Source organism: Macrobrachium nipponense, chromosome 39, assembly GCF_015104395.2.
Source record: "Macrobrachium nipponense isolate FS-2020 chromosome 39, ASM1510439v2, whole genome shotgun sequence".
Lineage (NCBI taxonomy): Eukaryota > Metazoa > Arthropoda > Malacostraca > Decapoda > Palaemonidae > Macrobrachium > Macrobrachium nipponense.
In genome coordinates this window covers 36696519-36720316 of record NC_061099.1, presented here as the reverse complement: position 1 = coordinate 36720316, position 23798 = coordinate 36696519, and the positions used below count along the sequence as shown (strand labels likewise).

General features: G+C 43.0%; 1 protein-coding gene and 1 long non-coding RNA gene across 5 annotated transcripts in view; one reads left to right on the top strand and one right to left on the bottom strand.

The window, feature by feature from the left end:
- The window catches only part of LOC135210304 (uncharacterized), a 40276-nt gene extending 23739 nt beyond the window's left edge, over positions 1–16537 (top strand). For 3 of the 4 annotated variants that reach the window (XR_010313494.1, XR_010313496.1, XR_010313495.1), the window contains exons 7-8: positions 15748–15956; positions 16380–16522. The gene's annotated coding sequence lies outside the window, so the exon portion shown is untranslated. Of the gene's footprint in view, positions 1–15747; positions 15957–16379 lie in introns of all 4 variants that reach the window. The other variant, XR_010313493.1, reaches the window with a different exon arrangement.
- The window catches only part of LOC135210309 (uncharacterized), a 163616-nt gene that overhangs the window by 138508 nt on the left and 1310 nt on the right, over positions 1–23798 (bottom strand). The gene's annotated exons all lie outside the window — the stretch shown is intronic.

The following is a 23798-nucleotide window of genomic DNA, read 5'->3' as shown; positions in this document are numbered from 1 at the left end:
CATAAACAATGACGTTCGCACTTTTTCGGGAGGAAGAAGAGTGCGCTAAATAATTTTGAAATAAATGGTTAAACATCAGTGTAAGGTTATGAATTACATAAATTTATTACGTATTCATGATAATTGATTGGAAAATATTCGTCGTTGAAAAAGTAAACTAGATTCCTGACACAAATGTCAATGGTTTTGCTGTGAACAGTATCTACGATGTTCGCATTTTCCTATTTTTTTTATCAATGTTGCCAATTGGTATGTGTTTAACCTCGAAACTAGGTATACTAAGACTTACACTAAACCTTACTCTAATATTTATATACATAAATATTAGAGCAATTCTGTCATTATTGCATTACTATGACAACTAGAATTCATGGAAACAGTTTGTAAATGCATTGGCGTATGTGTAAAGCTCCACTAAATTGGCAATGATGAAATTTTGCCAATTCCTAGCATGCAAACATTAAAGGTTACATGTATTTCAAGCTTAGGTACAATATTAAAAATGAAAAAAGTCAAAATAGTAGTAATATAGACTTAATGAAAAGTGCTAGTAAAAAAATACAATTTTTGTCATAAACAATTCACTAATCCTCGTCTGCTTGGCGATGGTTTTTGGCAGCCAGATGTATGACAGGGCTGGAAATTTGTTCCTGCCATGACTTCACTGTCAACAAATTCTCACGTATTTCAAGTGCTATTTGAAGTGAATTAAGAACAGATGTGTATAATTACATTCAGTTAAGCAATGTTGTGATGGCAGTGAGGATAAAACCACCGATTATAAGATGAAAATGCATTTCGTTTCAAACCATGACCCCAGGTATAAGACGTCTCATATTTTCACTAATATAAGCAACAAAATGTTGTTTTATTGTGCTGATTACAACTTCAATCTTGAGTAATATCAATAAATGTTACATAAATGTTACATATATATGCTAATATTGTTGAAATAAGCGCTGGGAAGGACGTGGTCTCGATTCCGGAGACGAAAGGGACCAGATGTGAGGAGACGCCATGTGAATTTTAGTTCATATGGTGCTTTCATATATCACATTATGTTGAAACATTAATCTTTTGAATGGAATGCTTAGAGATGTAATTGTATTGTGGTTTCACCAATTAAATATCGAGTGAAAAAGGGTGATCTTCTTGAGTAAGACAGACTCAAAGTGGTTGTTTACCCTATGGTATGGTGATAGAAATTAATTTCTCGATACAATGTGGTTCGGATTCCACAATAAGCTGTAGGTCCCAATTCTAGGTAACCAATTGGTTCCTAGTCACAAAAATATATCTAATCCTTTGGGCCAGCCCTAGGAGAGCTGTTAATCAGCTCAGTGGTCTGGTAAAACTAAGATATACTTAACTACCCTATGGTAGGAATCTGTCGGGACTGAAAAACCTGTATTTTGTGTATTTTAGAAAAGGCTTCAAGACACCTATAACCAGTAAATAAGCTAGCTTGTGAGATGTAAATGATTCTGATATCAACTCTAGCCTAGAGTCTAGTCTAGGCTATCTTGGATGTGAAATGTTAGGCTATTAGTTTTAACCCTTAGGAGCTGGGCTAGGAAAAACATGCGGCACTCTGCTGGGGAAACTTTGAGCTTGTCCAGTTTAGAAAAAAAAAATCGGTGGAAAGAGGAAGATATGCAAATGCACATGATGCAAGAAAAAAAGAATTTTTTTTTTTACATACCTTTCATGAAAAGTTGAAAATGACTATTTACAACCCCTTGTGTGCCTCTTTTACAAGACTATCGTAAATTCTATTTTATTTTGTAAAATTATAATTAGGGCTACAGCTCTCACAATGCTAAAACATGAGAAATGAAATCAGTAACAATTCTTAGAATATGTGTTGTAAAATATTTTTGTAAATATACTGAGAATGAAGATGCAGAAATTTTTTTAGGATTTATACATGTTTTTTCTAATATTTTGTAGCAAAATATCTGACATGGTATAATAAAAGATAAGAACTAAAACCAACAACAACTCATTGGTATATATTTATGAGCAAATTTATAAGAAGACGTCATGTGGGAGAGAGGCAGTACCTGCCCCCTTGAATTCAAGATCACAACTAACTCATGAGCTGCCTACTTTGTTGATCTAAGCCAGTCAGAAAGTTGCCATTAGTTAATGTATGGGCTATAGAAGTAATGGAGCCTCTTTCCTGCCTGATTCCCCCAAAATGGATGGCACATAATATTGATGCTTACCATGAGTGAATCCGGCCACCACCCAAAATTTGTTATTGCTACTTGTATGAGGGCATCTGTCCGTTAAAGAGATTATAATATACAAAATTGGGCACATCATAAATTTGTGGTAGCTAGGCAAAGATCAGTAGTATTAAATGTAATATATTTTGTCTGAATAAAGCAAAGCTCATATAATTATGTACTTGGGCAGGTTGCAGTAATGTACAGTTCAGGTGTTTTCTCATGTATTCTTCTGAAACACATGAAACACCTGTGTTTTGTGGGTTTTAATTGACTAATGTGCAAAGCCAATTACCCTATGATGCTCTTTTTGCAGTGTAGCTAAGTGATGTACTAAATGCACCCTAATTGTCTTGAGCACTATTTTTCCTTGTTTGAATGCATCCCATTGTATATTATTTATGATGCTTTGGTAATTCTTCAGAAGTAAACCGCATCACCAGTTTCTAAAAGAGAGTGAACAATCCTTCATTTAATGGTGTTTTTTCAGTGAATCTCATCTTGTTTTCTTGAGGAAATGTTATTTTAACCCCCTTTTCCACCCAACAAGCTTGGGGGCCCCCAGTTGGGAATCGGGGGTTTTGGGTGGGGAAATACCAGAAAAGAGTGCTTTGCAGCAATAATAATAATTGGGAGCACCTACAGATTCGCGGGCCCCCTCGACCGCGAGCCGAAATCGGCGGAAGAACACTAAAACCAATATGGCGGCGATGCAAAAACAACAAAAAACAAGTAGGGAGCGACTACATATGCGCGACAATCGATTTATGTGTGCTGTCAGTAAGGCCGTAGCGGAACGGCGCTTCGCGCCTTATCCGCATATTTAAAGATTCTTGGCAAGCACGGCATGTACTGGCAAGAGGTAATGTTGCGCTGCGCGCACTAGCCACAGGGGTTACAGTAACCTAACAGAAGCTGTATCGTCAACCTCGCCACTATATTAAGTTATAGGAAGAACGGTGGAAAAAAATTTTACCAAAGTATAGGCCTACTTACCAGAATATTATGGAGTTGGAGGATATAATAATGCAGCTTCCAATAGAAAATAATGTAGGCGTAACTTGTAGTCATTGTAGAAGAGCTTAAAGTAGGTTGCACAAAGATATCCTACCCAGTTGTGTCTCCGTCGTCCATACCTTGGGACCAAGCTCTTCACATCCCTCCACCTTCTTTCTATGGTATTTGTGTGCGCAAGGGTCACAGGATCCACAAAATTTAGGGAGTGGTTCACTTGCAAGTGCTGGTACCCTAACTCCTGTAAGCAATTATAAGCCTTCCAGCAGTCGCTAACTATTGTCGTACCAGGCTCAATAAATTGCTGTATAATGGGCAGCAATGTTTCTGCTGGACCTAAGCTTTACTGGCATTTTCTAAAAAACACTGCCTCGTTTCACGACATATACCACCAAACACCACTGCCCATCAATAACCCTACCAACATTATATTTTCTCTTGCCAAATTTAGATTCATCGATCTCAACAGTTAGGCCCACACCACCAATCTTACCACTATTTCTCAAAACCCAACTTATTGCCACCTCTCGGCAAAATGAAGCCCAATCACATATTGTCGCTTGGGAAAGCTGCAATTCCCCTTCAGCTAACTTATAAGAAAAGTTGGGACTACACCATAACTTAACAAACTTTAGATTAACTTCATAACAGAGATGGGATTTGTCAAACCACGTTCCTTTAGACAAGGAAACACTAAAATGACACCGCTTACGCCGACGTCCTTTCGTCACTACAGATCGATCACACCTAAAGGAGTTCTTGTTGTAGTCGATACGACAAATAGCTCCACAACACTCGCAGTTTTTTTCCTTTAGAATTAAATTATGTCTTTGAGCATATTCAATTACAACTTGTTTACCACCACTAGACAAATAATGAAAAAATTCACCATAACCCACATTGCACTGCAAACAATCGGTAGGGAATCGAAGGTTTCTGTCAAAATTAATGCCAGAAGGGCCAGCCACTGCCTCTGCCATTGCAACACGAAGACAAAAGGCCGGTTTTTCTTCATTATTCGAGTATTCAGTCAAACAAGGATACCAGTGGACACTGGACAGGTAACTTTATTACTCCGCTAAAATGCAAGTGAAACCTAGTTTTCGACTAAAGTCGTTCGTAATTGGTTATGAAACCCATTACGTCATAACGATGTCACACCTCTCAGCCAATAATGAGTAACTGGAACTGCTTTTGTTTGCGTAAGAAACTAAGTTAGAGGGCTCATTAAAAGTAAACATTACCGTAGAGGAAACACCTCTCCCGACTTAGAAAAAATTCGAGGTAAAAACTTATCAAGCTCATTTAATTCCACCCCGTTCAATCTCTCATATAATGACTATACTTTTTATATTGCTTTTCACATGCTCTTTCCATGTAGGTGATTACTTATTTTAATATCCAGTGCGGACTGCTTCTGAAGAATTACCGATGCTTTGATTAGTTTCAGAAGTTAAAGTATACTGTTAATGATATGAATGCATTCCTTAAGAGGTATACATGAAACATATTGTATATGGTGATTGCAAGGAAACATGCTTTAGAATAAATAATACACATGGTTTTGAGGTGTGATCACTCATTTACACTGCATAGGTACTTGAATATGGGAATAACTTGAGCTCTCTTGGTGCACCTGACACCTTCCAAGTGGGAAACTGGGGGTTTTAGGGAAAACCCAAAAATGATTAAACTGCATGAACAAGAAAGGTTTAAAATGCATCAGGTACAAGATGTTCCTATGGCTCTTGCCTTGTTTTGTTGCTGCCTTGATCCATGCTGCTGCTTTGGAGGTGTTATGCACTTAGTATTTAACTTTGATTGCCAATAAGCCAATATTTGGCTTATTGTGAAATAAGCTCAATATTTGGAGGAACGAAACGCTATTCCAGTGAAATATAAAAGGGAATTTCTTGACATTTATTGAGCACCAAGGATACTACAGTATTTACAGCATACTGTTAGATGCAAATCAAATGACTACGTTGGATGTGCTTTTAAAGGTGATGTCATGTCGAGATATTATCCCTTCTTGTTCTGCCTTCATATAAAAAATGTATGAAGTGGTAAAACCTTTCAAATTTGTTTTTAATGCAGGCTGTTTTGGTGAGAATTTAGTGTGTTTTACCTTTGCCAAATCAGTCGATGTCGTCTCATTCCTTGTTGTAAGAAATACAGGTTTGGCTGGTCATCCTGCATTCATTAGTAAGTGTATCAGGGTGAATTATTGTTGGTCACAAGCTCATATGGGAATATATGGAAATGAGAGAAAAGATAAGGCTATGGTATTGGAGAGGGATAGTGCATGCATTTTATTTAGAATCAGTTGTTGATATCTGAAGTATTTACTTTTAGAATATTAGATGTGATGATTGATAACCTATAAACATTTTGGGATGTAGATTACCATAATGTTAAGCACTTGAAATATTATATTCGAATAAAGAATGGCAATGGCAGTATTATTAATGAGATAAATACAGTAGTGGGAAGTTACTTTTTTTCTCAAAATTTTATTTTTTGTACATGAACTTTCCTGTCAGATATATACTTAGCTATAGTCTCCGACGTTCCTGACAGAATTTCAAATCTCGCGGCACACGCGACAGGTAGGTCAGGTGGTCTACCTTACCCGCCGCTTGGTGGCGGGTGTACGAACCAATCCCACTTTCCTGTCAGATTTCCTCTGTCGCCGGGAACGACAACAACTGTTGTGGTTTCCTCTCGATAGACTTTTCGATTTTCGCTTGCCTGGAGATTATTTTGGACCTTTTTGGTGACATATTCGCTCTGTTTGGCTTGGCATACGCTGTTTTTGGACTGGTTTTGACTTTGCGCTGGATTTTTCTTGAATAATGTCTTGACTTAGATTCTGTAACTAAAACTCCTGTTTTGTTTGGGGTATGTTCGGTTGAGGGTTGTAAGGTGAGGTTGCCGAAAGCTTCGGTCAACCCTCACACTGTGTGTGTGAAATGCAGGGGGAATGAGTGTGCATTTAGTAACCCTTGTAAAGAATGTGAGGTTCTGAATGAGGATGAGTATAAGGCTCTTTCTTCATACATTAGGAAGTTAGAACGAGATAGAGTTCGGAAAGCCTCCTCTAGGAGTTCTAGTAGGTCGAGAGTGAGTGAGATTGAATCGGGGTCTAACATTAATGTAGATTTAGAACCTTCTTCCCAGGTTTCAGCCCCTGCTCCCCGCGCCGAAGCCGATCTATGGAAAAGAAGATTCGCCTACTAGAACAAGGTAAGAGTGATAGTGTTAGTGATCAGTGCAGTGTCCCCAGTGTTGTGGAGGGTGCGTCTGACCGGCTCCTTAGTGCCTCCAGGCCTAGACCTCTTCCAGACTCCCAGTTCCAGTGGAGGAGGAAAGTCGAAAGCCGCAGGAGGGCTAGGGAGAGCCCCCACCGGTCAGGCGTCCCCTTGGCAGATCCTGAAGTACGCTTCCAGGCTGCCTCGGATCGTGTCAAGAAGGAGATCCTGCGTCAGTGCTTCTCCTCGTCTTCTTCGCCTTCACCAAAGCGCGGTTGGAACTCTCCGGATGCGTCGCGCCTGTTGAAGAGGGCGTGGAAGGCGCCCTTCAGTCCTTTGGCTTCCAGCCCAGAAGTCTTTCCTGAAGAGGCTTCTTTGGGAGTGAAGAGGCCCAGGAGATCCTGTGATCGCCCATCTTCACCCGCTCCTCGCTCTGCGGCTGCTTCGGAGGAAGGATCCTGTGGGATTCGCATGACTCAGAGTCCTGGCGGGACTCCAGGCTCAGATCTCGGCCCTGGCGGACTCTCTGGCCTTAAGATCTCGTAGGAGGAAGGATGTATCTCTCCCAGTCAAGAGATCTAGACGCTTTTCATCGGAGGATTGCTCTCCTCGTCGTATGCGATCTCCTTCGTATGGGGAGGTTTCGGCCGAGCGTAGGAGCTCGCGCTAGTTGCACCACTCACCTGGCTCTCTCTCAGCAGCGTCGAGGCGCCAGACTTCGGACAGGCGCTCTTTGGATGGCGACGGCTTTTCTCCGGATCGGCTTCCTGCTTCCGGTAGGCGCTCCTCTCCGGCTCATCCTTCTTCCTCTAGTGTGCGTCCTAGAGAAGAGAGGCGCTCAGGGCAGAACAGGCTCCTTTCGTCGTCTCCGTCTCGTCGTTCTTCTCCTCAGCATCTCCGAGAGCCTAGAAGGCACCCTTCTCCGAGTAGGCGCTCATCACCTGGCTACCACTCTCCTCGCGTTTCGGACCCTGTGCCGAGTAGGCGCTTTTCTCCTGTGAGCCGCTTCTCTCCCTTCAGACGTCAAGAGTCTGATAGGAGCCCTGCGCCTGGTAGGCGTCCTGCTCATGGAAGCCGTTCTCCTGTGGATAGGCGCCAAGAGCCTCGAGTTCTTCGTTCTCCTGGTAGGCGCTCATCGTTCTTGAGGCGCCCTACTCCTGACCGTTCTCCGCTTGGCAGGCGTCAAGAGCCTCTCAAGCGCCCTGCTCCTGATAGGCGCTCGGCGCCTAGCAGCCGCTCTCCTCGCGATAGGTGCTAGGATTCTAGTAGGCGCGCTCCCTCTCGTAAGCGCCCTGTTGATAGACGCGGTCCTCACGTGGTAGGAGCCCTGCCTCTCCTTCAGTCAAGATTTCGTATACCACGAAGAGGGAGTCCGATCTTAGACAGGCCAGGTCGGATTGGCGCTCTTCGGTTTCGACTTGCCGCTCTCCTGTTGATTTGACTCCTCCTTCGAGACGGCATTCTCCAACCTCACGCTCTGCTCCTGCAAGGACTTCTTCTTCTAAGGATCCTCCACGCTCTCCTCTTCAAGAAGGCCAGGAAGGTTTGGATGAAGAAACGAATACCTCGGCAGCAGTTTCTTCTTACAAGAGCTCACAGAGCTTCTTCTTCAAGAGTTTGGGGATTCCCTTAGCCCCACTGCTCCTCCTTCTCCGCACTCGTTGTTCTCCACGGCTAAGACAACGAAGGGATCGTCATGCGTGAGAATGAAGCCGACCCTATCAATGAAGAAGGCGCTTAGGAGTTTTGGATCTTGGATGCGCTCCAAAGAGGAAGCAGGAAAAACGGTGTTCGCCTTCCCACCGTCGAAGCTTTCCGGAAGGACTGGATTTTGGTACGAGACAGGAGAGCCCTTGGGGCTGGGTCTCCCGTCCTCGGCCAATGCAGACTTTTCGGCATTGGTAGATGCCATGAGAAGGTCAGCTCTGAACTCAGCCAAAACAACTTGGGCCATGAATGAGATCGACCACATTCTGAAAGGCATGTTCAGGGTGCTTGAAGTCTTCAACTTCCTTGATTGGTCGCTGGGAGTCTTGGCTAAGAAGACGCAAGTGCCAGAGTCTTTCTCTCCGGAAGACCTTCATTGTGTATTATCCTGCATGGATAAATCAGTAAGAGACGGAGCCAGCGAAATCGCTTCCTTGTTTGGGGCGGGCGTTGTAAAGAAGAGATCAGTTTATTGCTCCTTCTTGACAAAGTCCGTCTCCCATGCGCAGAGATCTTCGTTGCTGTTTTCTCCTCTCTCTGCTCAACTGTTTCCCAAACATCTGATCCAGGATATTTCGAAGGCACTTTCAGCTAAGGCTACGCAGGACCTTCTGGCCCAGTCAGCAAGGAAGCCTCGTCCCTCCTTCTCAACCAAGACGAGAAAGGAGAAGTCTACTACTCAGGAACCCTTTCGAGGGGCTTCTACCTCCAGACCCGCCTCGTTCAGAGGTCATAGACCCAACAGAAGAGGGAAGACTTTCTCTAAGTCAATCAAGTCTTCCAAATAAGACTCAAGTCCTTCAGACAATGGTGGGCACCAGGCTTTTACGATTTGCAGAAGTCTGGGCCCAGAAAGGCGCAGATTCTCGGACCCTTTCAATCGTGAAGAGGGGTTACCTCATCCCTTTCACCTCAAGACTTTCCTTGACGACCACCCCAAGGGAGTTGACGGCCAAGTACAGGGACCCCATCATGAACCAGGCCCTCCAACTAGCAGTAGATCAGATGCTGGAGAAGGAGGCGATCGAACTAGTGACAGAACATCATTCAGCAGGCTTTTACAACCGCCTTTTCCTAGTTCCGAAATCCTCAGGGGGATGGAGACTGGTTTTGGACGTAAGCGCCCTGAACTTCTTCGTAGAAAAGAAGAAGTTTACGATGGAGACCACTTCTTCGGTGCTGGCAGCGCTGCGTCCAGGGGACTGGATGGTGTCCTTGGACTTACAGGACACTTACTTCCACGTACCGATCCATCCTTCCTCGAGGAAGTACCTCAGATTCATGATGGGGGGGAAGAATTTTCCAATTCAGGGCCCTGTGCTTCGGCCTCTCAACGGCCCCTCAAGTGTTCACGGGGATCTTGAGAAATGTAGCTCAATGGCTTCATCTGGAAGGGGTGAGGATATCCCTGTACCTCAACGATTGGCTTATAAGGGCCAATTCGAAAGATCGTTGTCTGAAGGACTTACAGAAAACCCTGGAATTGACGAGTTCGTTGGGGCTTCTGGTCAATTTCCAGAAGTCATGTTTAGTACCCGAACAAGAGTGTGTTTATCTGGGGATCCAGATGAACTCTCAGAGTTTTCGGGCTTTTCCATCTCAGGAAAGGATAGCCCGGGGACTCGAGAAAGTAACAACCTTCTTAGGGAAAGAAGTATGCACAGCGAGGGAGTGGATGAGTCTGCTGGGGACGCTCTCCTTGCTGGAGCAATTCGTTTCCATAGGAAGGTTGCACCTGAGACGGCTCCAATTCTTTCTTCATCAGAATTGGAGTCGTCGTTCTCAGGATTTGATGTTCTCCCTTTCCATTTCTCAGCAAGTCAAGGAGGAACTCGCATGGTGGGCAGATCCCAACAAGTTTGCGCAGGGACTGTCTCTGCAATCCCAGAGCCCCAACCTAGTGTTGTTCTCCGACGCGTCGGAGACAGGTCTGGGGGCGACTCTGGGAACCAAAGAGGTGTCAGGCACCTGGGTGGGGGACCAGGTGTCCTGGAACATCAACAGAAAAGAACTGATGGCCGTGTGGTTGGCTCTGAAAGCGTTTGAATCCAACGTCAGAGAATCCGTAGTGCAGATCAACTCAGACAACGCCACGGCTCTGGCATACATCAGGAAACGGGGGGACGCATTCCTTCTCTCTGTACGAAACGGCAAGAGACCTTCTTGTGTGGGCCGAAGAAAGGAGAATGAAGCTTCTCACCAGATTCGTACAGGGAGAGAGGAATGTGAGAGCAGATCTCCTCAGCAGGAAAGATCAGGTCCTTCCTACAGAGTGGACTCTTCATCAAGATGTATGCCAGAGCCTTTGGAAGTTGTGGGGCAGGCCGCACATAGACCTCTTTGCCACATCAAGAAACACGAGACTGGATCTTTACTGCTCTCCCATCTCGGATCCAGGGGCAATAGGGATCGATGCACTTCTTCTCGATTGGAAAGGGCTCGATGTTTACGCGTTTCCCCCCTTCAAGATTCTGGGGATAACGCTCAAAAAGTTTGCAGAGTCAGATTCGACGAGGATGACATTAATCGCTCCCTTTTGGCCAGCCCAAGAATGGTTCACAGAGGTTCTGGAATGGTTAGTGGAGCATTCCAAGAATCACTCCCTCTAAGGAGCGATCTTACTCAAGACAACCCCACTTCGACAGGTACCACAAAAATCTCCCCGCTCTCAGTCTGACTGGCTTCAGACTGTCCAAAGTCTGGTCAGAGCGAAAGGCTTTTCAACAACAGCTGCTAAAGCAATCGCAAGAGCTAGGAGGTCTTCCACCTTACGAGTATACCAGTCGAAGTGGGATGTCTTCAGACGGTGGTGCAAGAGGAATAACGTTTCCTTTTCCAGTACCTCTGTGACCCAGATTGCGGATTTCCTTCTATTTCTTGACCCTTAAACGCCGACTGGACGTATTTTACGTCAACATTTTTTGTCTTTCGGGTGCCGACTGGACGTATTTTACGTTGACATACAAAAGTTTTTTTAAAAATTCGCGGAAAAATACTTTTAGGCCTACCAGCCAAAAACTCTTGAATCCACGCGCCTTGGGGGATGCTGGGAGTTCACGGATCAAGATGTTGTTTTGTTTACAATCGTTACGCAGGCGCGCAAGCGCGAATTTCTTTCTTGCCGCACTTAAAAAGTATCTGTGACACATCTCTGAAATTATTTCGTCACTTTGACATAATTTTTGTACCATTTTAAATTAGCCGTTACATGGAGTATTATATATGAAAACGTGCGCATTTTTATGTAGAATACAACAATAAAATACTCTTGATTGTAGCTTTTATCAGTTTTGAGATATTTTCATATAAATAACGATAAGTGCCAAAATTTCAACCTTCGGTCAACTTTGACTCTACCGAAATGGTCGAAAAACGGAATTGTGAGCTAAAACGCTTATATTCTAGTAATATTCAATCATTTACCTTCATTTTGCCACAAATTGGAAGTCTTTAGCACAATATTTCGATTTATGGTGAATTTATGAAAAAAATAACATTTTCTTTACGTCTGCGCGGTAACTATTCCGAAAAAATCATACTTGCGATTGTGGTAATGTTTGCACCATTTTAAATTAGCCGTTACATAAAGTTTTATGTATGAAAATGTGCGCAATTTCATGTAGAATACAACTAAAAATAATTGAAGGTTGTAGCTTTTCTCATTTTTGAAATATTTGCATATAGATCACGATAAGTAGAAAAAAAACCATGTTCCGTCAACTTTGACTCTACCGAAATGGTCAAAAAACGCAATTGTAAGCTAAAACTCTTACAGTCTAGTAATATTCAGTCATTTATCTTCATATTGAAACAAATTCGAAGTCTCTAGCACAATATTTAGATATATGGTGAATTTAAAAAAAAAAAAACTTTCCTTCCCTCCGCGCGCGGATTCTCTGCCACAAATCTCCGAAATGCGTACGTCCCATTCTCAGAATATTTGCTCCATTTCATATTAGGCATTTCATAGAGTTTTATATATGAAAATGTGCGCAATTTAATGTAGAATAAAACGAAAAATATTTGAAGGTTGTAGCTTTTCTAATTTCCGAAATAATTGCATATAAAAAAAATATATAAAAAATTCGACATTCGGTCAACTTTAACTCGTCAGATATGGTCAAAAACTGCAATTGTAAGCTAATACTCTTACAGTATAGTAATATTCAATCATTTGTCTTCACTTTGAAAGAAATTGGAAGTCTCTAGGACAATATTTAGATTTATGGTGAATTTTTGAAAAAAATATTTGTTTACGTCCGCCCGTTACGAATTCATGCATTATTTTGTGATAATATTTTCTTTGTGTTGCTTTTATCATTTTACAATGTGTTATATACCAAAATGATCGCAATTTAGTGTACATTACAACGAAAAAAATGTAACTTGTTACCTTTAACCGTATTGCGCACAGCGCGATTTGAATACAATTATATATGAAATTTCGTTTTTGCGCTATCATATGTCGCATTATTTATATATGATAATGATAATTATTTTCATTTCTGATGGTTGCATACTAAACTTCAGCCAATGACAAAAAAAGGAGCCAAAAATGAACTCTTAATCCTGAAAACTAAGCGCGCCGTGATTTTTTGAAAAAAATATTTATTCTGCTTCCGCGCTCACTCCGAAACACCTCCGGCACACGAGAGACAATTTTTTTTTTTACCGCTTCGGTGTCTAAGGGTTAAGCAAGAATGTGGTCTAGTGGTTTCGACCATTAAAGGATACCGCAGTGTGTTGGCAGCAGTCTTTAGACACAGAGGCCTCAATATATCTGAGAATAAGGACCTGCAAGACCTTATTAGGTCTTTTGAAACAGTTAAGAAGCAGTCTACTAAAACACCAAACTGGAATCTAGACGTGGTTCTTCAGTTTCTCGGATCGTCTAGATTTGAACCCCCTAGTTCAGCCTCGTTCAAGGACCTGACAAAGAAGGCTCTGTTCCTTATGGCTCTAGCATCCGCCAAGAGGGTGAGTGAGCTTCAAGCGATTGAGGGCAATGTTGGATTTAAGGATGAGTCTATGGTTTGTTCTTTCCTCCCTGGATTTCTGGCAAAGAACAAGAACCCATCAAATCCATGGCCCAGGAGCTTCAAAATTCGTGGGTTATCTTTTCTTGTAGGGGAAGACCCTGAGAGAACTCTTTGTCCGGTGAGGATTGTAAAATATTACCTAAAGAGAAAAGAGCAACTTAAGGCCAATCAAGAGGTCCTTTGGTGCTCCGTAAAGGACCCCACTCGACCCCTATCGAAGAACGCTCTGTCCTTCTTCTTAAGAAGCCTTATTAAAGAAGCACATGTTTCTTGCAAGGAAGATCATTTTAAGCTTCTTAAGGTGAAAGCCCACGAAGTGAGAGCCATTGCGACTTCGCTTGCTTTTAACAAGAATATGTCCGTGCGGAACCTGATGGAGGCAACTTTCTGGAGATGCCACTCGGTTTTCGCAAACCACTACTTGCGTGATGTGAAAATCACTTATGACAAATGCTTCGCCTTGGGCCCTTATGTATCGGCGGATTCTGTGCTGGGGCAGGGAGCTGGAACTTATCCTTGTTAGACTTATATATTTTTTACCCTATGTTTTGTATTTGTTGTTTATGGTTGTCTGAAAGAGGATGCAGGGAGGCATCTCTTTATGTCGTAGTACTAACCCTAGGTAGTTTGGTTAGGTGGTCTGATGAGTTTTAGCTCCTTGCGATAGTAGTGGTGAGGATCTGTTAAGTAAGCGGACGAGTTCCCTTTAACAGGATCCGACTTGGATTCTACCACACAAGGGGATCAGATATCCCGGTGGTAGATCCGTGAGTCTTTCAGCAACAGGTCACGTCCTAGCTGTAGCTCTCCAGGCAATGCAGACTCAGAGACAGTATCAATGAAGTCTTCTGCCTGAACAGGTAAGAACCAAGGTTTTTTATATCCTACAACACCAGTTGTTTCCCTTCTTTCTTTGTTATTTAGCTGTCTCTTACCCTCCACCAATGGTGCCAATCAGCTAAGTATATATCTGACAGGAAAGTTCATGTACAAAAATGATATTGTTAAACTACAATAAAGTTTTGTACATACTTACCTGGCAGATATATACGTCTAATGGCCCGCCCAGCCTCCCCTCAGGAGACAGGTGGAAGAGAAAATCTGACAGGAAAGTGGGATTGGTTCGTACACCCGCCACCCAGTGGCGGGTAAGGTAGACCACCTGACCTACCTGTCGCGTGTGCCGCGAGATTTGAAATTCTGTCGGGAACGTCGGAGACTATAGCTAAGTATATATCTGCCAGGTAAGTATGTACAAAACTTTATTGTAGTTTAACAATATCATATTTCTATAATAGATTTCTTTTTCCATTTATGTATTTCTCATTTCTGTTGTTATTATCTAATCAACATTATTATTTTGTCTTTATTTTTCATGGATCCACCAGTGGTTTGGCATTATAACCTTAATTTCATAACTCAATGTTGTTTGGTTTTGTTGGTCAGAAAAGACTGTTTGGTTGTTGGTTCCATTAGCTTGAAAAGGGTGTTAGGGTATTCTTTTCATCTAACAGAATAGGCCATTAAATTGTTTGTTCCATTGGCCGGAAAACGGTTTTAGGTTGTTGGTTCCACTGGGTAGGAATTATTGTTAGGTTGGTAGTCCCATTGGCTTCTTCAGTTTGAAAAAGGGTATAAAGATAAGCAATTTCAGTGTTGTAGTAGATAGTCCCAAGAAAAAAAGTGTTTATTGTCAGCCCATGTTACCTGATAGTGTCACCACCACATTTTGAGCAATTTATTTTTCTTAAAAGGAAAAGATCCTTAGCACCTGTAGACATTCAGGCAGGAATACAATACGTATAAGAATGGTAAAACAAAATTACTTAATTGAGATTACTACCATTGTATCTATACATAGAAAGCCATAAGAATAATAGCTATCTTTTTGGCCAATTTCTTCATGTTCTACAAAAAAGAAAGTTTGAGGGTATGTGGGTGGCTCTACATGACTCATGACCAAGCACAAATGCCAATAGTTTAACTACCGGTTTCAAGCTGGTGCTAAGTTATTTATCCTAATGTTAAGACCGAAGGTTTTTAAGTTATGGAAAATACAAATTGATTAAAAAATTGTCATTTTGAGCCTAATTTTAATAGGAATTATCAGATGTACAAAATAGTTAACTGTAGCAGTGACTGTGAATTCCTGCTGCTACCCTGGCTGTCTGTCTTGTCTGTCATTTCTGATTATCTATAGGTTACAGTATTTTGAAAGTGTCTGCTTACTGTGTTACAATTATATACATACTGAAGTTTATGCAAGAAAGGTTTTGTATGAACACCTTACGGATCAAGATAGTTCACTTGTAAAGGTATCTTCATGAAAAATAACTTGTTTAAAAATATGTTGTCATGTAAATTTTGTTTATCTTCTTTTTATTCCTTTTTTATTTTAGAAAAATCCCTGTTATTCCATGTCATTTTGGAAAAATCCCTTTTATTCCTCTTCATTATAGAAAAATTACTCCATGAACTGAATTTGTCAAATAAATTTATTTTCAGTGGTGTGGTTCCTGGCTGGCAGGATGGATAGCTCATCTAGTAGTCCTTTCTGTGGTGGTCATTGGGATAAAGGTGATGAATCACCTCCTCCATCATATGTTCGACACCACCGATTGCCTCAAGGAAGAACTGACACCTGCAACGCCTACAACTGCCAACGATATCCCAACTCCCGTCCGAGTCAACTTAACCCCTGCCCAGCACATAAGGTAATATATATATATATATATATATATATATATATATATATATATATATATATATATATATATATATATATATATATATATATATATATATATATAATGACTAAGTGTTTATACCATTCACAACTTTTCATATAAAATTTTGTTTGACAGGTGTTTTTTTTTATATCATTCTGACTAATTATTGTTGTTTAATTTAGACTGTGATCTACAGTTACTCCTAATTTAGCATTGTCCATTGTTTTGTGTGAAATACAGTTACCATTCTAAGTTTTGTGTTAAGTTTGTGTAAGGAATGAATGCACTTTGGTGCATCTTTCATCCCTGCTCTTCAGTCTATCTTTACCATAATTCAGTGTCATTCAGTTGATTTCATTGTTTAAATAAGGCAATCCCTCATGTCTTTATTTCTTTTATATTTTAAAGAAGCCGATCATTCGAAGAAATAGAGATGCAGGTAGTAAACAGTGGAGGCGGCGAGAGTGAAACTCCTCCTGTTGGTTGCAGCTCACGCAACTCTATTATGGAAGCTCATCCCACCCACTCCGCCCAACCTCCCTCAACCATAGGTATTGAAAGCTAAATACTTGTTTAATATATTTAGGATTAATTCTTGTTCCATCATACAAAAGTACGTACTTCATTTGATTTTCATTTTTTTTGGAATGGTATGTTGAAAGTTTATAAAACCGCTCGTACTGATGCACTTCTTGTGACATTAAGAACCCATTGCTCTATGACTGCCTTAAGATGTGACAGCTCCTTTTTCTGGCACACTCAGAAGAAGAATCCAGCTTGCTGTCTGTGCATCTAGGCTCCCAAGTCTCTTTAGACACAGAAACTGGTCATTCCAAGTGTTTCCTATGGTTTGTAAAGACCTGTGGACTGCCTCCCAGAACTTTACTCTATTTTGTGATCCCACAATTGATATTGCAATACACCCCCTGAACACCTGAATAAGCCCTGGTCACTTACCAGCCCGAACCATCATTTATTAAAAATTTACCAAATCTTTGGTTAAAATAAACGATCAGTGTTGCCAATCTCCTGGCAAACACCCTCGTTACCTAGTTACCAGCCCACCGCTGGTAGCCCTGCCTCACGAGCCGGTCACACCTGCCCTCTCACGTCAATCACTTATCGTTCGCGCTGGAGTACAGATGTATCCACAGCGAACTCCTTTTTGGTCTTGCCCGGCTTTCATTTGCACCTTTGATTTGATTGATTTTGGTGACGAATTACGCATCCCTTTGGATTACGGTTGGATTGCTCTTAATACCTTGTCATCAGACATTGATTCTGCAAAGGAAGAAACAACACAAGCTATGACAACGACTACTGCATTCTCGGCCACGACATCACAGAAAACGATGAGCGGAAGTTCAACAACGTATCGTCTTTTGCCAACAATGCAAGAAAAAGGATGAGTACCCTATGACACGATAGTCATTCCTTATGCGTAAATTGTAGGCCTTTTCAATATAATGTAAAGACCAGATGTTTGGGTATCTCAAACATAGGAAAGGTCTCGTATTAAGAAGTGTTGGCAGGAAGAGACTAACGTAGATCAAGATAAAGACTTAGAGACAGTGCTCTTTAAGAGACTTGAGAGTAGGCTGACATCGAGTATGACATCTCTGTTACCGATTTTATGTCAAGATTAAGTGAGGATAGATCGAGCCATAGGGATACTGAAATTACTAATCGTTCTTTTCCAGCTCCCCTGCCTGTTCCAGAACCAGCCCTAACCGGTGCTGGGGGTTATGGGGATCCGCAAGCCCACAGGGGCAGGATCGCCGTCCCCCTGGCGCGGAGCAGGCAGTGTTGGCAGCAGATTCCCCTTCCCTCGATGTGTAAGTTCTCAGGATGATAAAAACTTAGGTCAGATATAGACGAGTAGGGATAATAGGCTACATAGTGTTTAGTTTAGGAAGAGAAGTGCAGGCTTCTTCGGGTCGGTTTTCTATTAAAAGTAGTAGTTTATAGAGGCACAGTGTCCTTAGAGCATCTTTAGGCTTTTTCCTGCTTCGAGTTCCTTGCATCAGAAGCTTTTAGGCCATGGTTGGTCTTTCAGATATGCTCCTTCGTCTTTAAGGTTACTTTCCTCTACTTATACGATACGATAATTGTTAATATCAAGTAATTCTCCGTTCAATGCATATTGACTTACGATATTCAGTATGGAGAGAAATCGAATAAAATTAACTACGGTTAGCCTAGTGTTCACGATGATATATTGTATGCATATTCAGTAGCCTAGCTCAAGGCATTCTGACTTCGGATAATTCAGTACAGGTGTAATTGAAAACGAACGAGAATCTGATCTGAGGATAATTAATATGAATGTAATCGAACAGAATGAAGATCGGATTCTGTCCGACTAAAGCATTATAATTGTATTATATGTATCATCATATTAGCGTAGTATAAACACTAACTCAGCAGTCATTCACGCTGGAATCCGCGGATGACGAATACGGGTTTGCGTCGCCGTATCCATATCATTCTCTCCTGATTGCCTAAAATGACTAACATAACAACACTCTCACTTATGCCAAGTTTGTACAAACGTCTTGAAGGAGACGTGTGTTCAACTATGTTGACATTTAACATAGTCAATGAGGTATCTATCTTGGGGCATATAATCAGATGTCAGATATAAGGAATTCGTATGTATGACGTCTTCATACGTTTAACAGACTATTGCCGTCAGTAATTACATTGCGCTTATGTCAATTACAGTTACAAATTATTACCAGTCGTATTATCAAATTACAATGATAACTGAAATTAATATTAGGCCTATTAAAGTTAATTTAATTACCTTTAAATATTATTTTATTACTTTTCAATTAAATTACAATTACACTAGCTTGTCATCAAACAGCACTATTGTAAGGAGGTGTGGCTTAGACAGACAAGATGCCGGCTAGTCTGTTTTTTTTTTTTCCTTGGCTCCAGATTCAACCATATCACTTGGTCTCGGCTAATGTTTTTGTCCCTAGTTAGCATATTAATGAATATCTGGATACTTAACTTAAGGAACGAAGTCATACTGTTCGTCTTACGATGTAATTTAAGACCAAAATTTGACTGATACGTCTCATTGGAAGCTAGTTTTTCCCTCGGGTTAGATGGCGTTAAATTTAGGATTCCGTTCGTTTTTCACTCGTTTTCATAGGTATTACGAACCTTACACTTTATATACTTTATTAATCCTTTGTCTGTGTGAAAACAACAGTAATGAGCTCTTTCATGCTATTAGTTTCTTTTACCACGGCTGCGGTTGAATTCCTACAAAAGCTCGGGACTTCTGTCCAGGTTGCTGATGCACGTAATTTTGCCTTATTAGCTTCAGCTGCATTTATAACATGAATACAGTAATTACCGTCGCACACGGATGAATACAATAACGGATGTTGTTATAGGAGTCGATCGCATTAGCAACAAGTTCTCATTCGGTTGTTCATAGCTGTACGAAGTTATACGAGTATATTATCGTTAAGATAATACCATTACCCTTTCAACTTAGAAGAGGGTGCAATTTACGGTGGAGATGTTAGACGATTGTAATTTCTCTCTCTCTCTCTCTCTCTCTCTCTCTCTCTCTCTCTCTCTCTCTCTCTCTCTCTCTCTCTCTCTCTCTTCCCTGATTTTATATTCTCTCTTTATCCTAGATGATTGTATTTCTCTCTCTCTGCTCTCTCTCTCTCTCTCTCTCTCTCTCTCTCTCCTCTCTCTCTCTCTTTCTCTCTTACTTTTCTGATTTCATATTCTCTCATCCTATTTTCCACGCTCTCCTAACACTGGACTCATTGTGTAACAGAGGTTTTTTCTTCCTGTCACACCTTTTCAAACTTTGTCAATTTCCCTTCAGCGCTGACTGACCTCATAGTCCCAATACTCGGCCATTGGCCTAAATTCTATTTTTAAAACCCAACAATCTTGCTGTGGGCTGAGTTATTATTAGAGTAGGGAGGCGAATATTAGGAATATGTATAAGGTATTCATGATATGATATATCACGAGAGGATTTTAAGTATTAGGACAGATAGGAAAGAACATGTCTGGGTCTATCTGAGGGTATTCTTCCAAGTGCCAACCAGGCAGAGTACAGACAGGCAGGTACAACACTACAAGAGAGGACATCACTACGATCGACGACACCGTCGCAGACGCACCGATGGACATGGTTGTCTCCTCCGTACATGAGAGGCCTAAGGCACATGGAGGTCTTCAGTTTCCCTCCATACATGAGAGGCCGAGAGCCACATGGGAGGTCTTCAGATTCCCTCCATACATGAGAGGCCAAGAGCCACATGGGAGGTCTTCAGATTCCCTCCATACATGAGAGGCCAAGAGCACATGGGAGGTCTCAGTTTTTTCCTCTACTCAGGTGAGGCACATAGCCAGCTGAGAGGAAACAGGTTTGTATCCCTCCCACATGGGAGGTCTTCAGTTTCCCTCCATACATGAGAGGCCGAGAGCCACATGGGAGGTCTTCAGATTCCCTCCATACATGAGAGGCCGAGAGCCACATGGGAGGTCTTCAGATTCCCTCCATACATGAGAGGCCGAGAGCCACATGGGAGGTCTTCAGTTTTTCCTCTACTCAGGTGAGGCACATAGCCAGCTGAGAGGAAACAGGTTTGTATCCCTCCCGCACTCAATGAGTTTTGACCTTAGGGTAGAGGTGCAGGGAGTTTTTGTACATGAACTTCCCTGACAGATATATACATAGCTATAGTCTCCGACGTTCCCGACAGAATTTCAAATCTCGCGGCACACGCGACAGGTAGGTCAGGTGGTCTACCTTACCCGCCGCTGGGTGGCGGATGTACGAACCACTCCCGTAAGCTTGTCAGGATTTTTCTCTGTCGCGGCAACGATAACAACTGTTGTCGGTTCCTGCTCGATAGTTTTCGATTCTCGCTTGCCATGGAGTTAATTTGGACTTCTTTTGGTGACGTATTCGCTTTGGTTTGGCTTGGCATACGCTGATTGTTGGACCGGTTTTGATTTTGAGTTTGTTTTTCCTTAACGATGTCTGATCTAGAATCGGTAGTTAAAACTTCGGTTTTGTTTAGGGTTTGCGTGAATGAAGGATGTAAGGTGAGGTTGCCGAAAGCTTCGGTAGACCCCCACACGGTTTGCATGAAATGCAGGGGGAATGAATGTGCTTTTGCTAACCCTTGTAGTGAATGTAAGGGATTGAATGAAGAAGAATATAAGGCTCTCTCTTCTTATGTAGGAAGTTGGAACGTGATAGAGTGCGTAAGGCTTCCTCTAGAAGTTCTAGCAGATCTAGAATGAGTGAGTGGATGTGGATCCTAATAGTACTAACGTAGAATTAGAACCTTCTTCCCAAGTTGCAGCCCCGGCTCCCCGCACCGAAGCCGAAGATTCGCCTTCGGAGGCGGGCAAGCTCTGAAAGCCAAGAATCGTTTCTGTGGATCAGAAGATTCGTCAGTTGGAAGGTAAAGGAGAGTGTTAGTGATCAGTGCAGTGTCCACAGTGTTGTGGAGGTGCGTCTGACCGGCTCCTTAGTGCCTCTAGGCCTAGACCTCTTCCAGACTCCCAGTTCCAGTGGAGTAGGAAAGTCGAAAGCCGCAGGAGGGCTAGGGAGAGCACCCCCACCGGTCAGGCGTCCCCTCGGCAGATCCTGAAGTACGCTCCCAGGCTGCCTCGGATCGCTATAAGAAGGAGCTACCTACGCCAATGCTTCTCCTCTTCGTCGTCTCCCTCTCCGAAGAGAGGTTGGAACTCCCCGGATGCGTCGCGCCGTTGAAGAGGGCTTGGAAGGCTCCATGCAGTCCTTTGGCTTCTAGTCCGGAGGTTTTCCCGGAAGAATCGTCGGTGGAGGCGAAGAAACCCAAGAAATCCTATGATCGTTCTTCTTCTCGCGCTACCGCGCTCGGCGCCTGCTTCCGAGGAAGAAATAGAAGATCTCCTACGAGAGTACTCGCGGGACTTCAAGCTCAGATCACGGCGCTAGCAGACTCTCTAGCAGTTAGATCACGTAGGAAGAAGGACGTTTCTCTTCGATCAAGAGAATCTAGGCGCCGCTCTTCAGAGGATCGTTCTCCTTCATATGTGGAGGTTTCGTATGAAGGTGGGGGCTCGCGTGAGCGCCCTATCGCTCGCGGGTAGCTCCCTCGCTCGCGTGAGCGCCCTCGCTCGCCTGGCTCTCTTTCAATTTCAAGGCGCCAAACATCGGTAGGACGCTCTATGGAGAAAGAAGTTTTCTCCAGATTGGATTCCCGCGGTTCCGGTAAGCGCACTGCACCTGCTCATCACGCGATTTCTTCAACTCCCTCGCGTGAGAACTTCTCCTCAGCAGCCTCAAGATTATAGAAGGCGCCCTTATACAAGTAGGCGTTCTTCTTCCAGATGTCACTCTCCTCGAGTATCGGATCGTGACTTCTCTCCTGACAGGCATCTAAGAGTCCTGGTAGGAGTCCGTGTGCATGATAGACGGCCTTCTGTTAGCCGCTCCCCACAAGGTAGGCGCCAAGAGCCTACTGCACATAGCTCTCCTAGTAGGCGCTCGTCGTCTTTTAAGGCGTCATACTCCTGATTATTCTCCTAAGGGCAGACAACAAGAGTCTTTCAAGCGCCCTTCTCCGTGTAGGCGCTCTCCCGCTTCTAGGCGCACTTCTCCTGACCGTTTGTCTCTTGGTAGGCACCAGGAATCCCGGAAGCGCCCTTCTCCAAGTAGGCGCTCGTTAGTGTTGAAGCGCCCTTCTCCTGAATGTTACCCTCTTGTTAGACGTCAAGAGTCTCGCAAGCAGCCTTCTCCTAGTAGGGCGATTTCGCCTTCCAGTCGAACTTCCGTTGATCGTACGCAACTGGAACAGGTATGGAGAGCCGCGCAAGCGCTCTGCTCTCGATAGGCGCTCTTCTCCTGGCAGCCGCTCGCCTCAGGATAGGTGCATAGAGTATAGTAGGCGCTCGCCTCCTCGTAAGCGCCCTGCGGATGGTTTCCGAGGATTTTCGGAGTAGGAGCCCTACCTCTCCTTCAGCTGAGATTCCGTATACCTCGAAGAGGGAGTCTCATCGTAGACTTCCAGATCTTCTCATCGTTCTCCAGTGGATGTGAACTCTTCTAAGAGAGGGCGTTCTCCAACCTCTCGCTCAACTCCTGCTAGGATCCCTTCGTCACCTAAGGATCTTCCGCGCTCGCCTCGACAAGACGTCCTGGAAGTTCGGATGAGGAACCGAACACTTCTGCTGCTGTCTCTTCTTACAAGAAGCTTACAGAGCTACTTTTACAAGTTTTTGGGGATTCCCTTACGCCTACGGCTCCTCCTTCTCCTCACTCACTTTTTTCAACGGCGAAGACAGCGAAGAGTTCTTCTTGTGTGAGGATGAAGCCAACTCTTTCTATGAAGAAGGCACTGAGGAGTTTTGGTTCCTGGATGGCTTCCAAAGAAGAAGCGGGGGAAAACGATGTTCGCTTTTCCTCCTTCGAAGTTATCAGGACGCGCTGGTTTCTGGTACGAAACAGGAGAGCCCTTAGGATGGGGTCTACCGTCTTCGGCTGATTCGGATTTTCGGCGCTGGTAGATTCGACAAGGAGAACTGCCCTTAACTCTGCTAAGACGACTTGGGCAATGAATGAATTGGATCATTTGCTCAAAGGTATGTTTAGAGTGCTAGAAGTATTTAACTTCCTTGATTGGTCGTTGGGAAGTCCTAGCCAAGAAAGATTGGAAGTGCCAGAGTCAATTTCACCAGATGATCTTATGTGTGTTTTGTCTTGTATGACAAGTCAGTAAGAGACGGAGCGAGTGAAATCGCCCTCCCTTTATGGGGCCGGGATCGTGAAGAAGAGATCGGTTTATT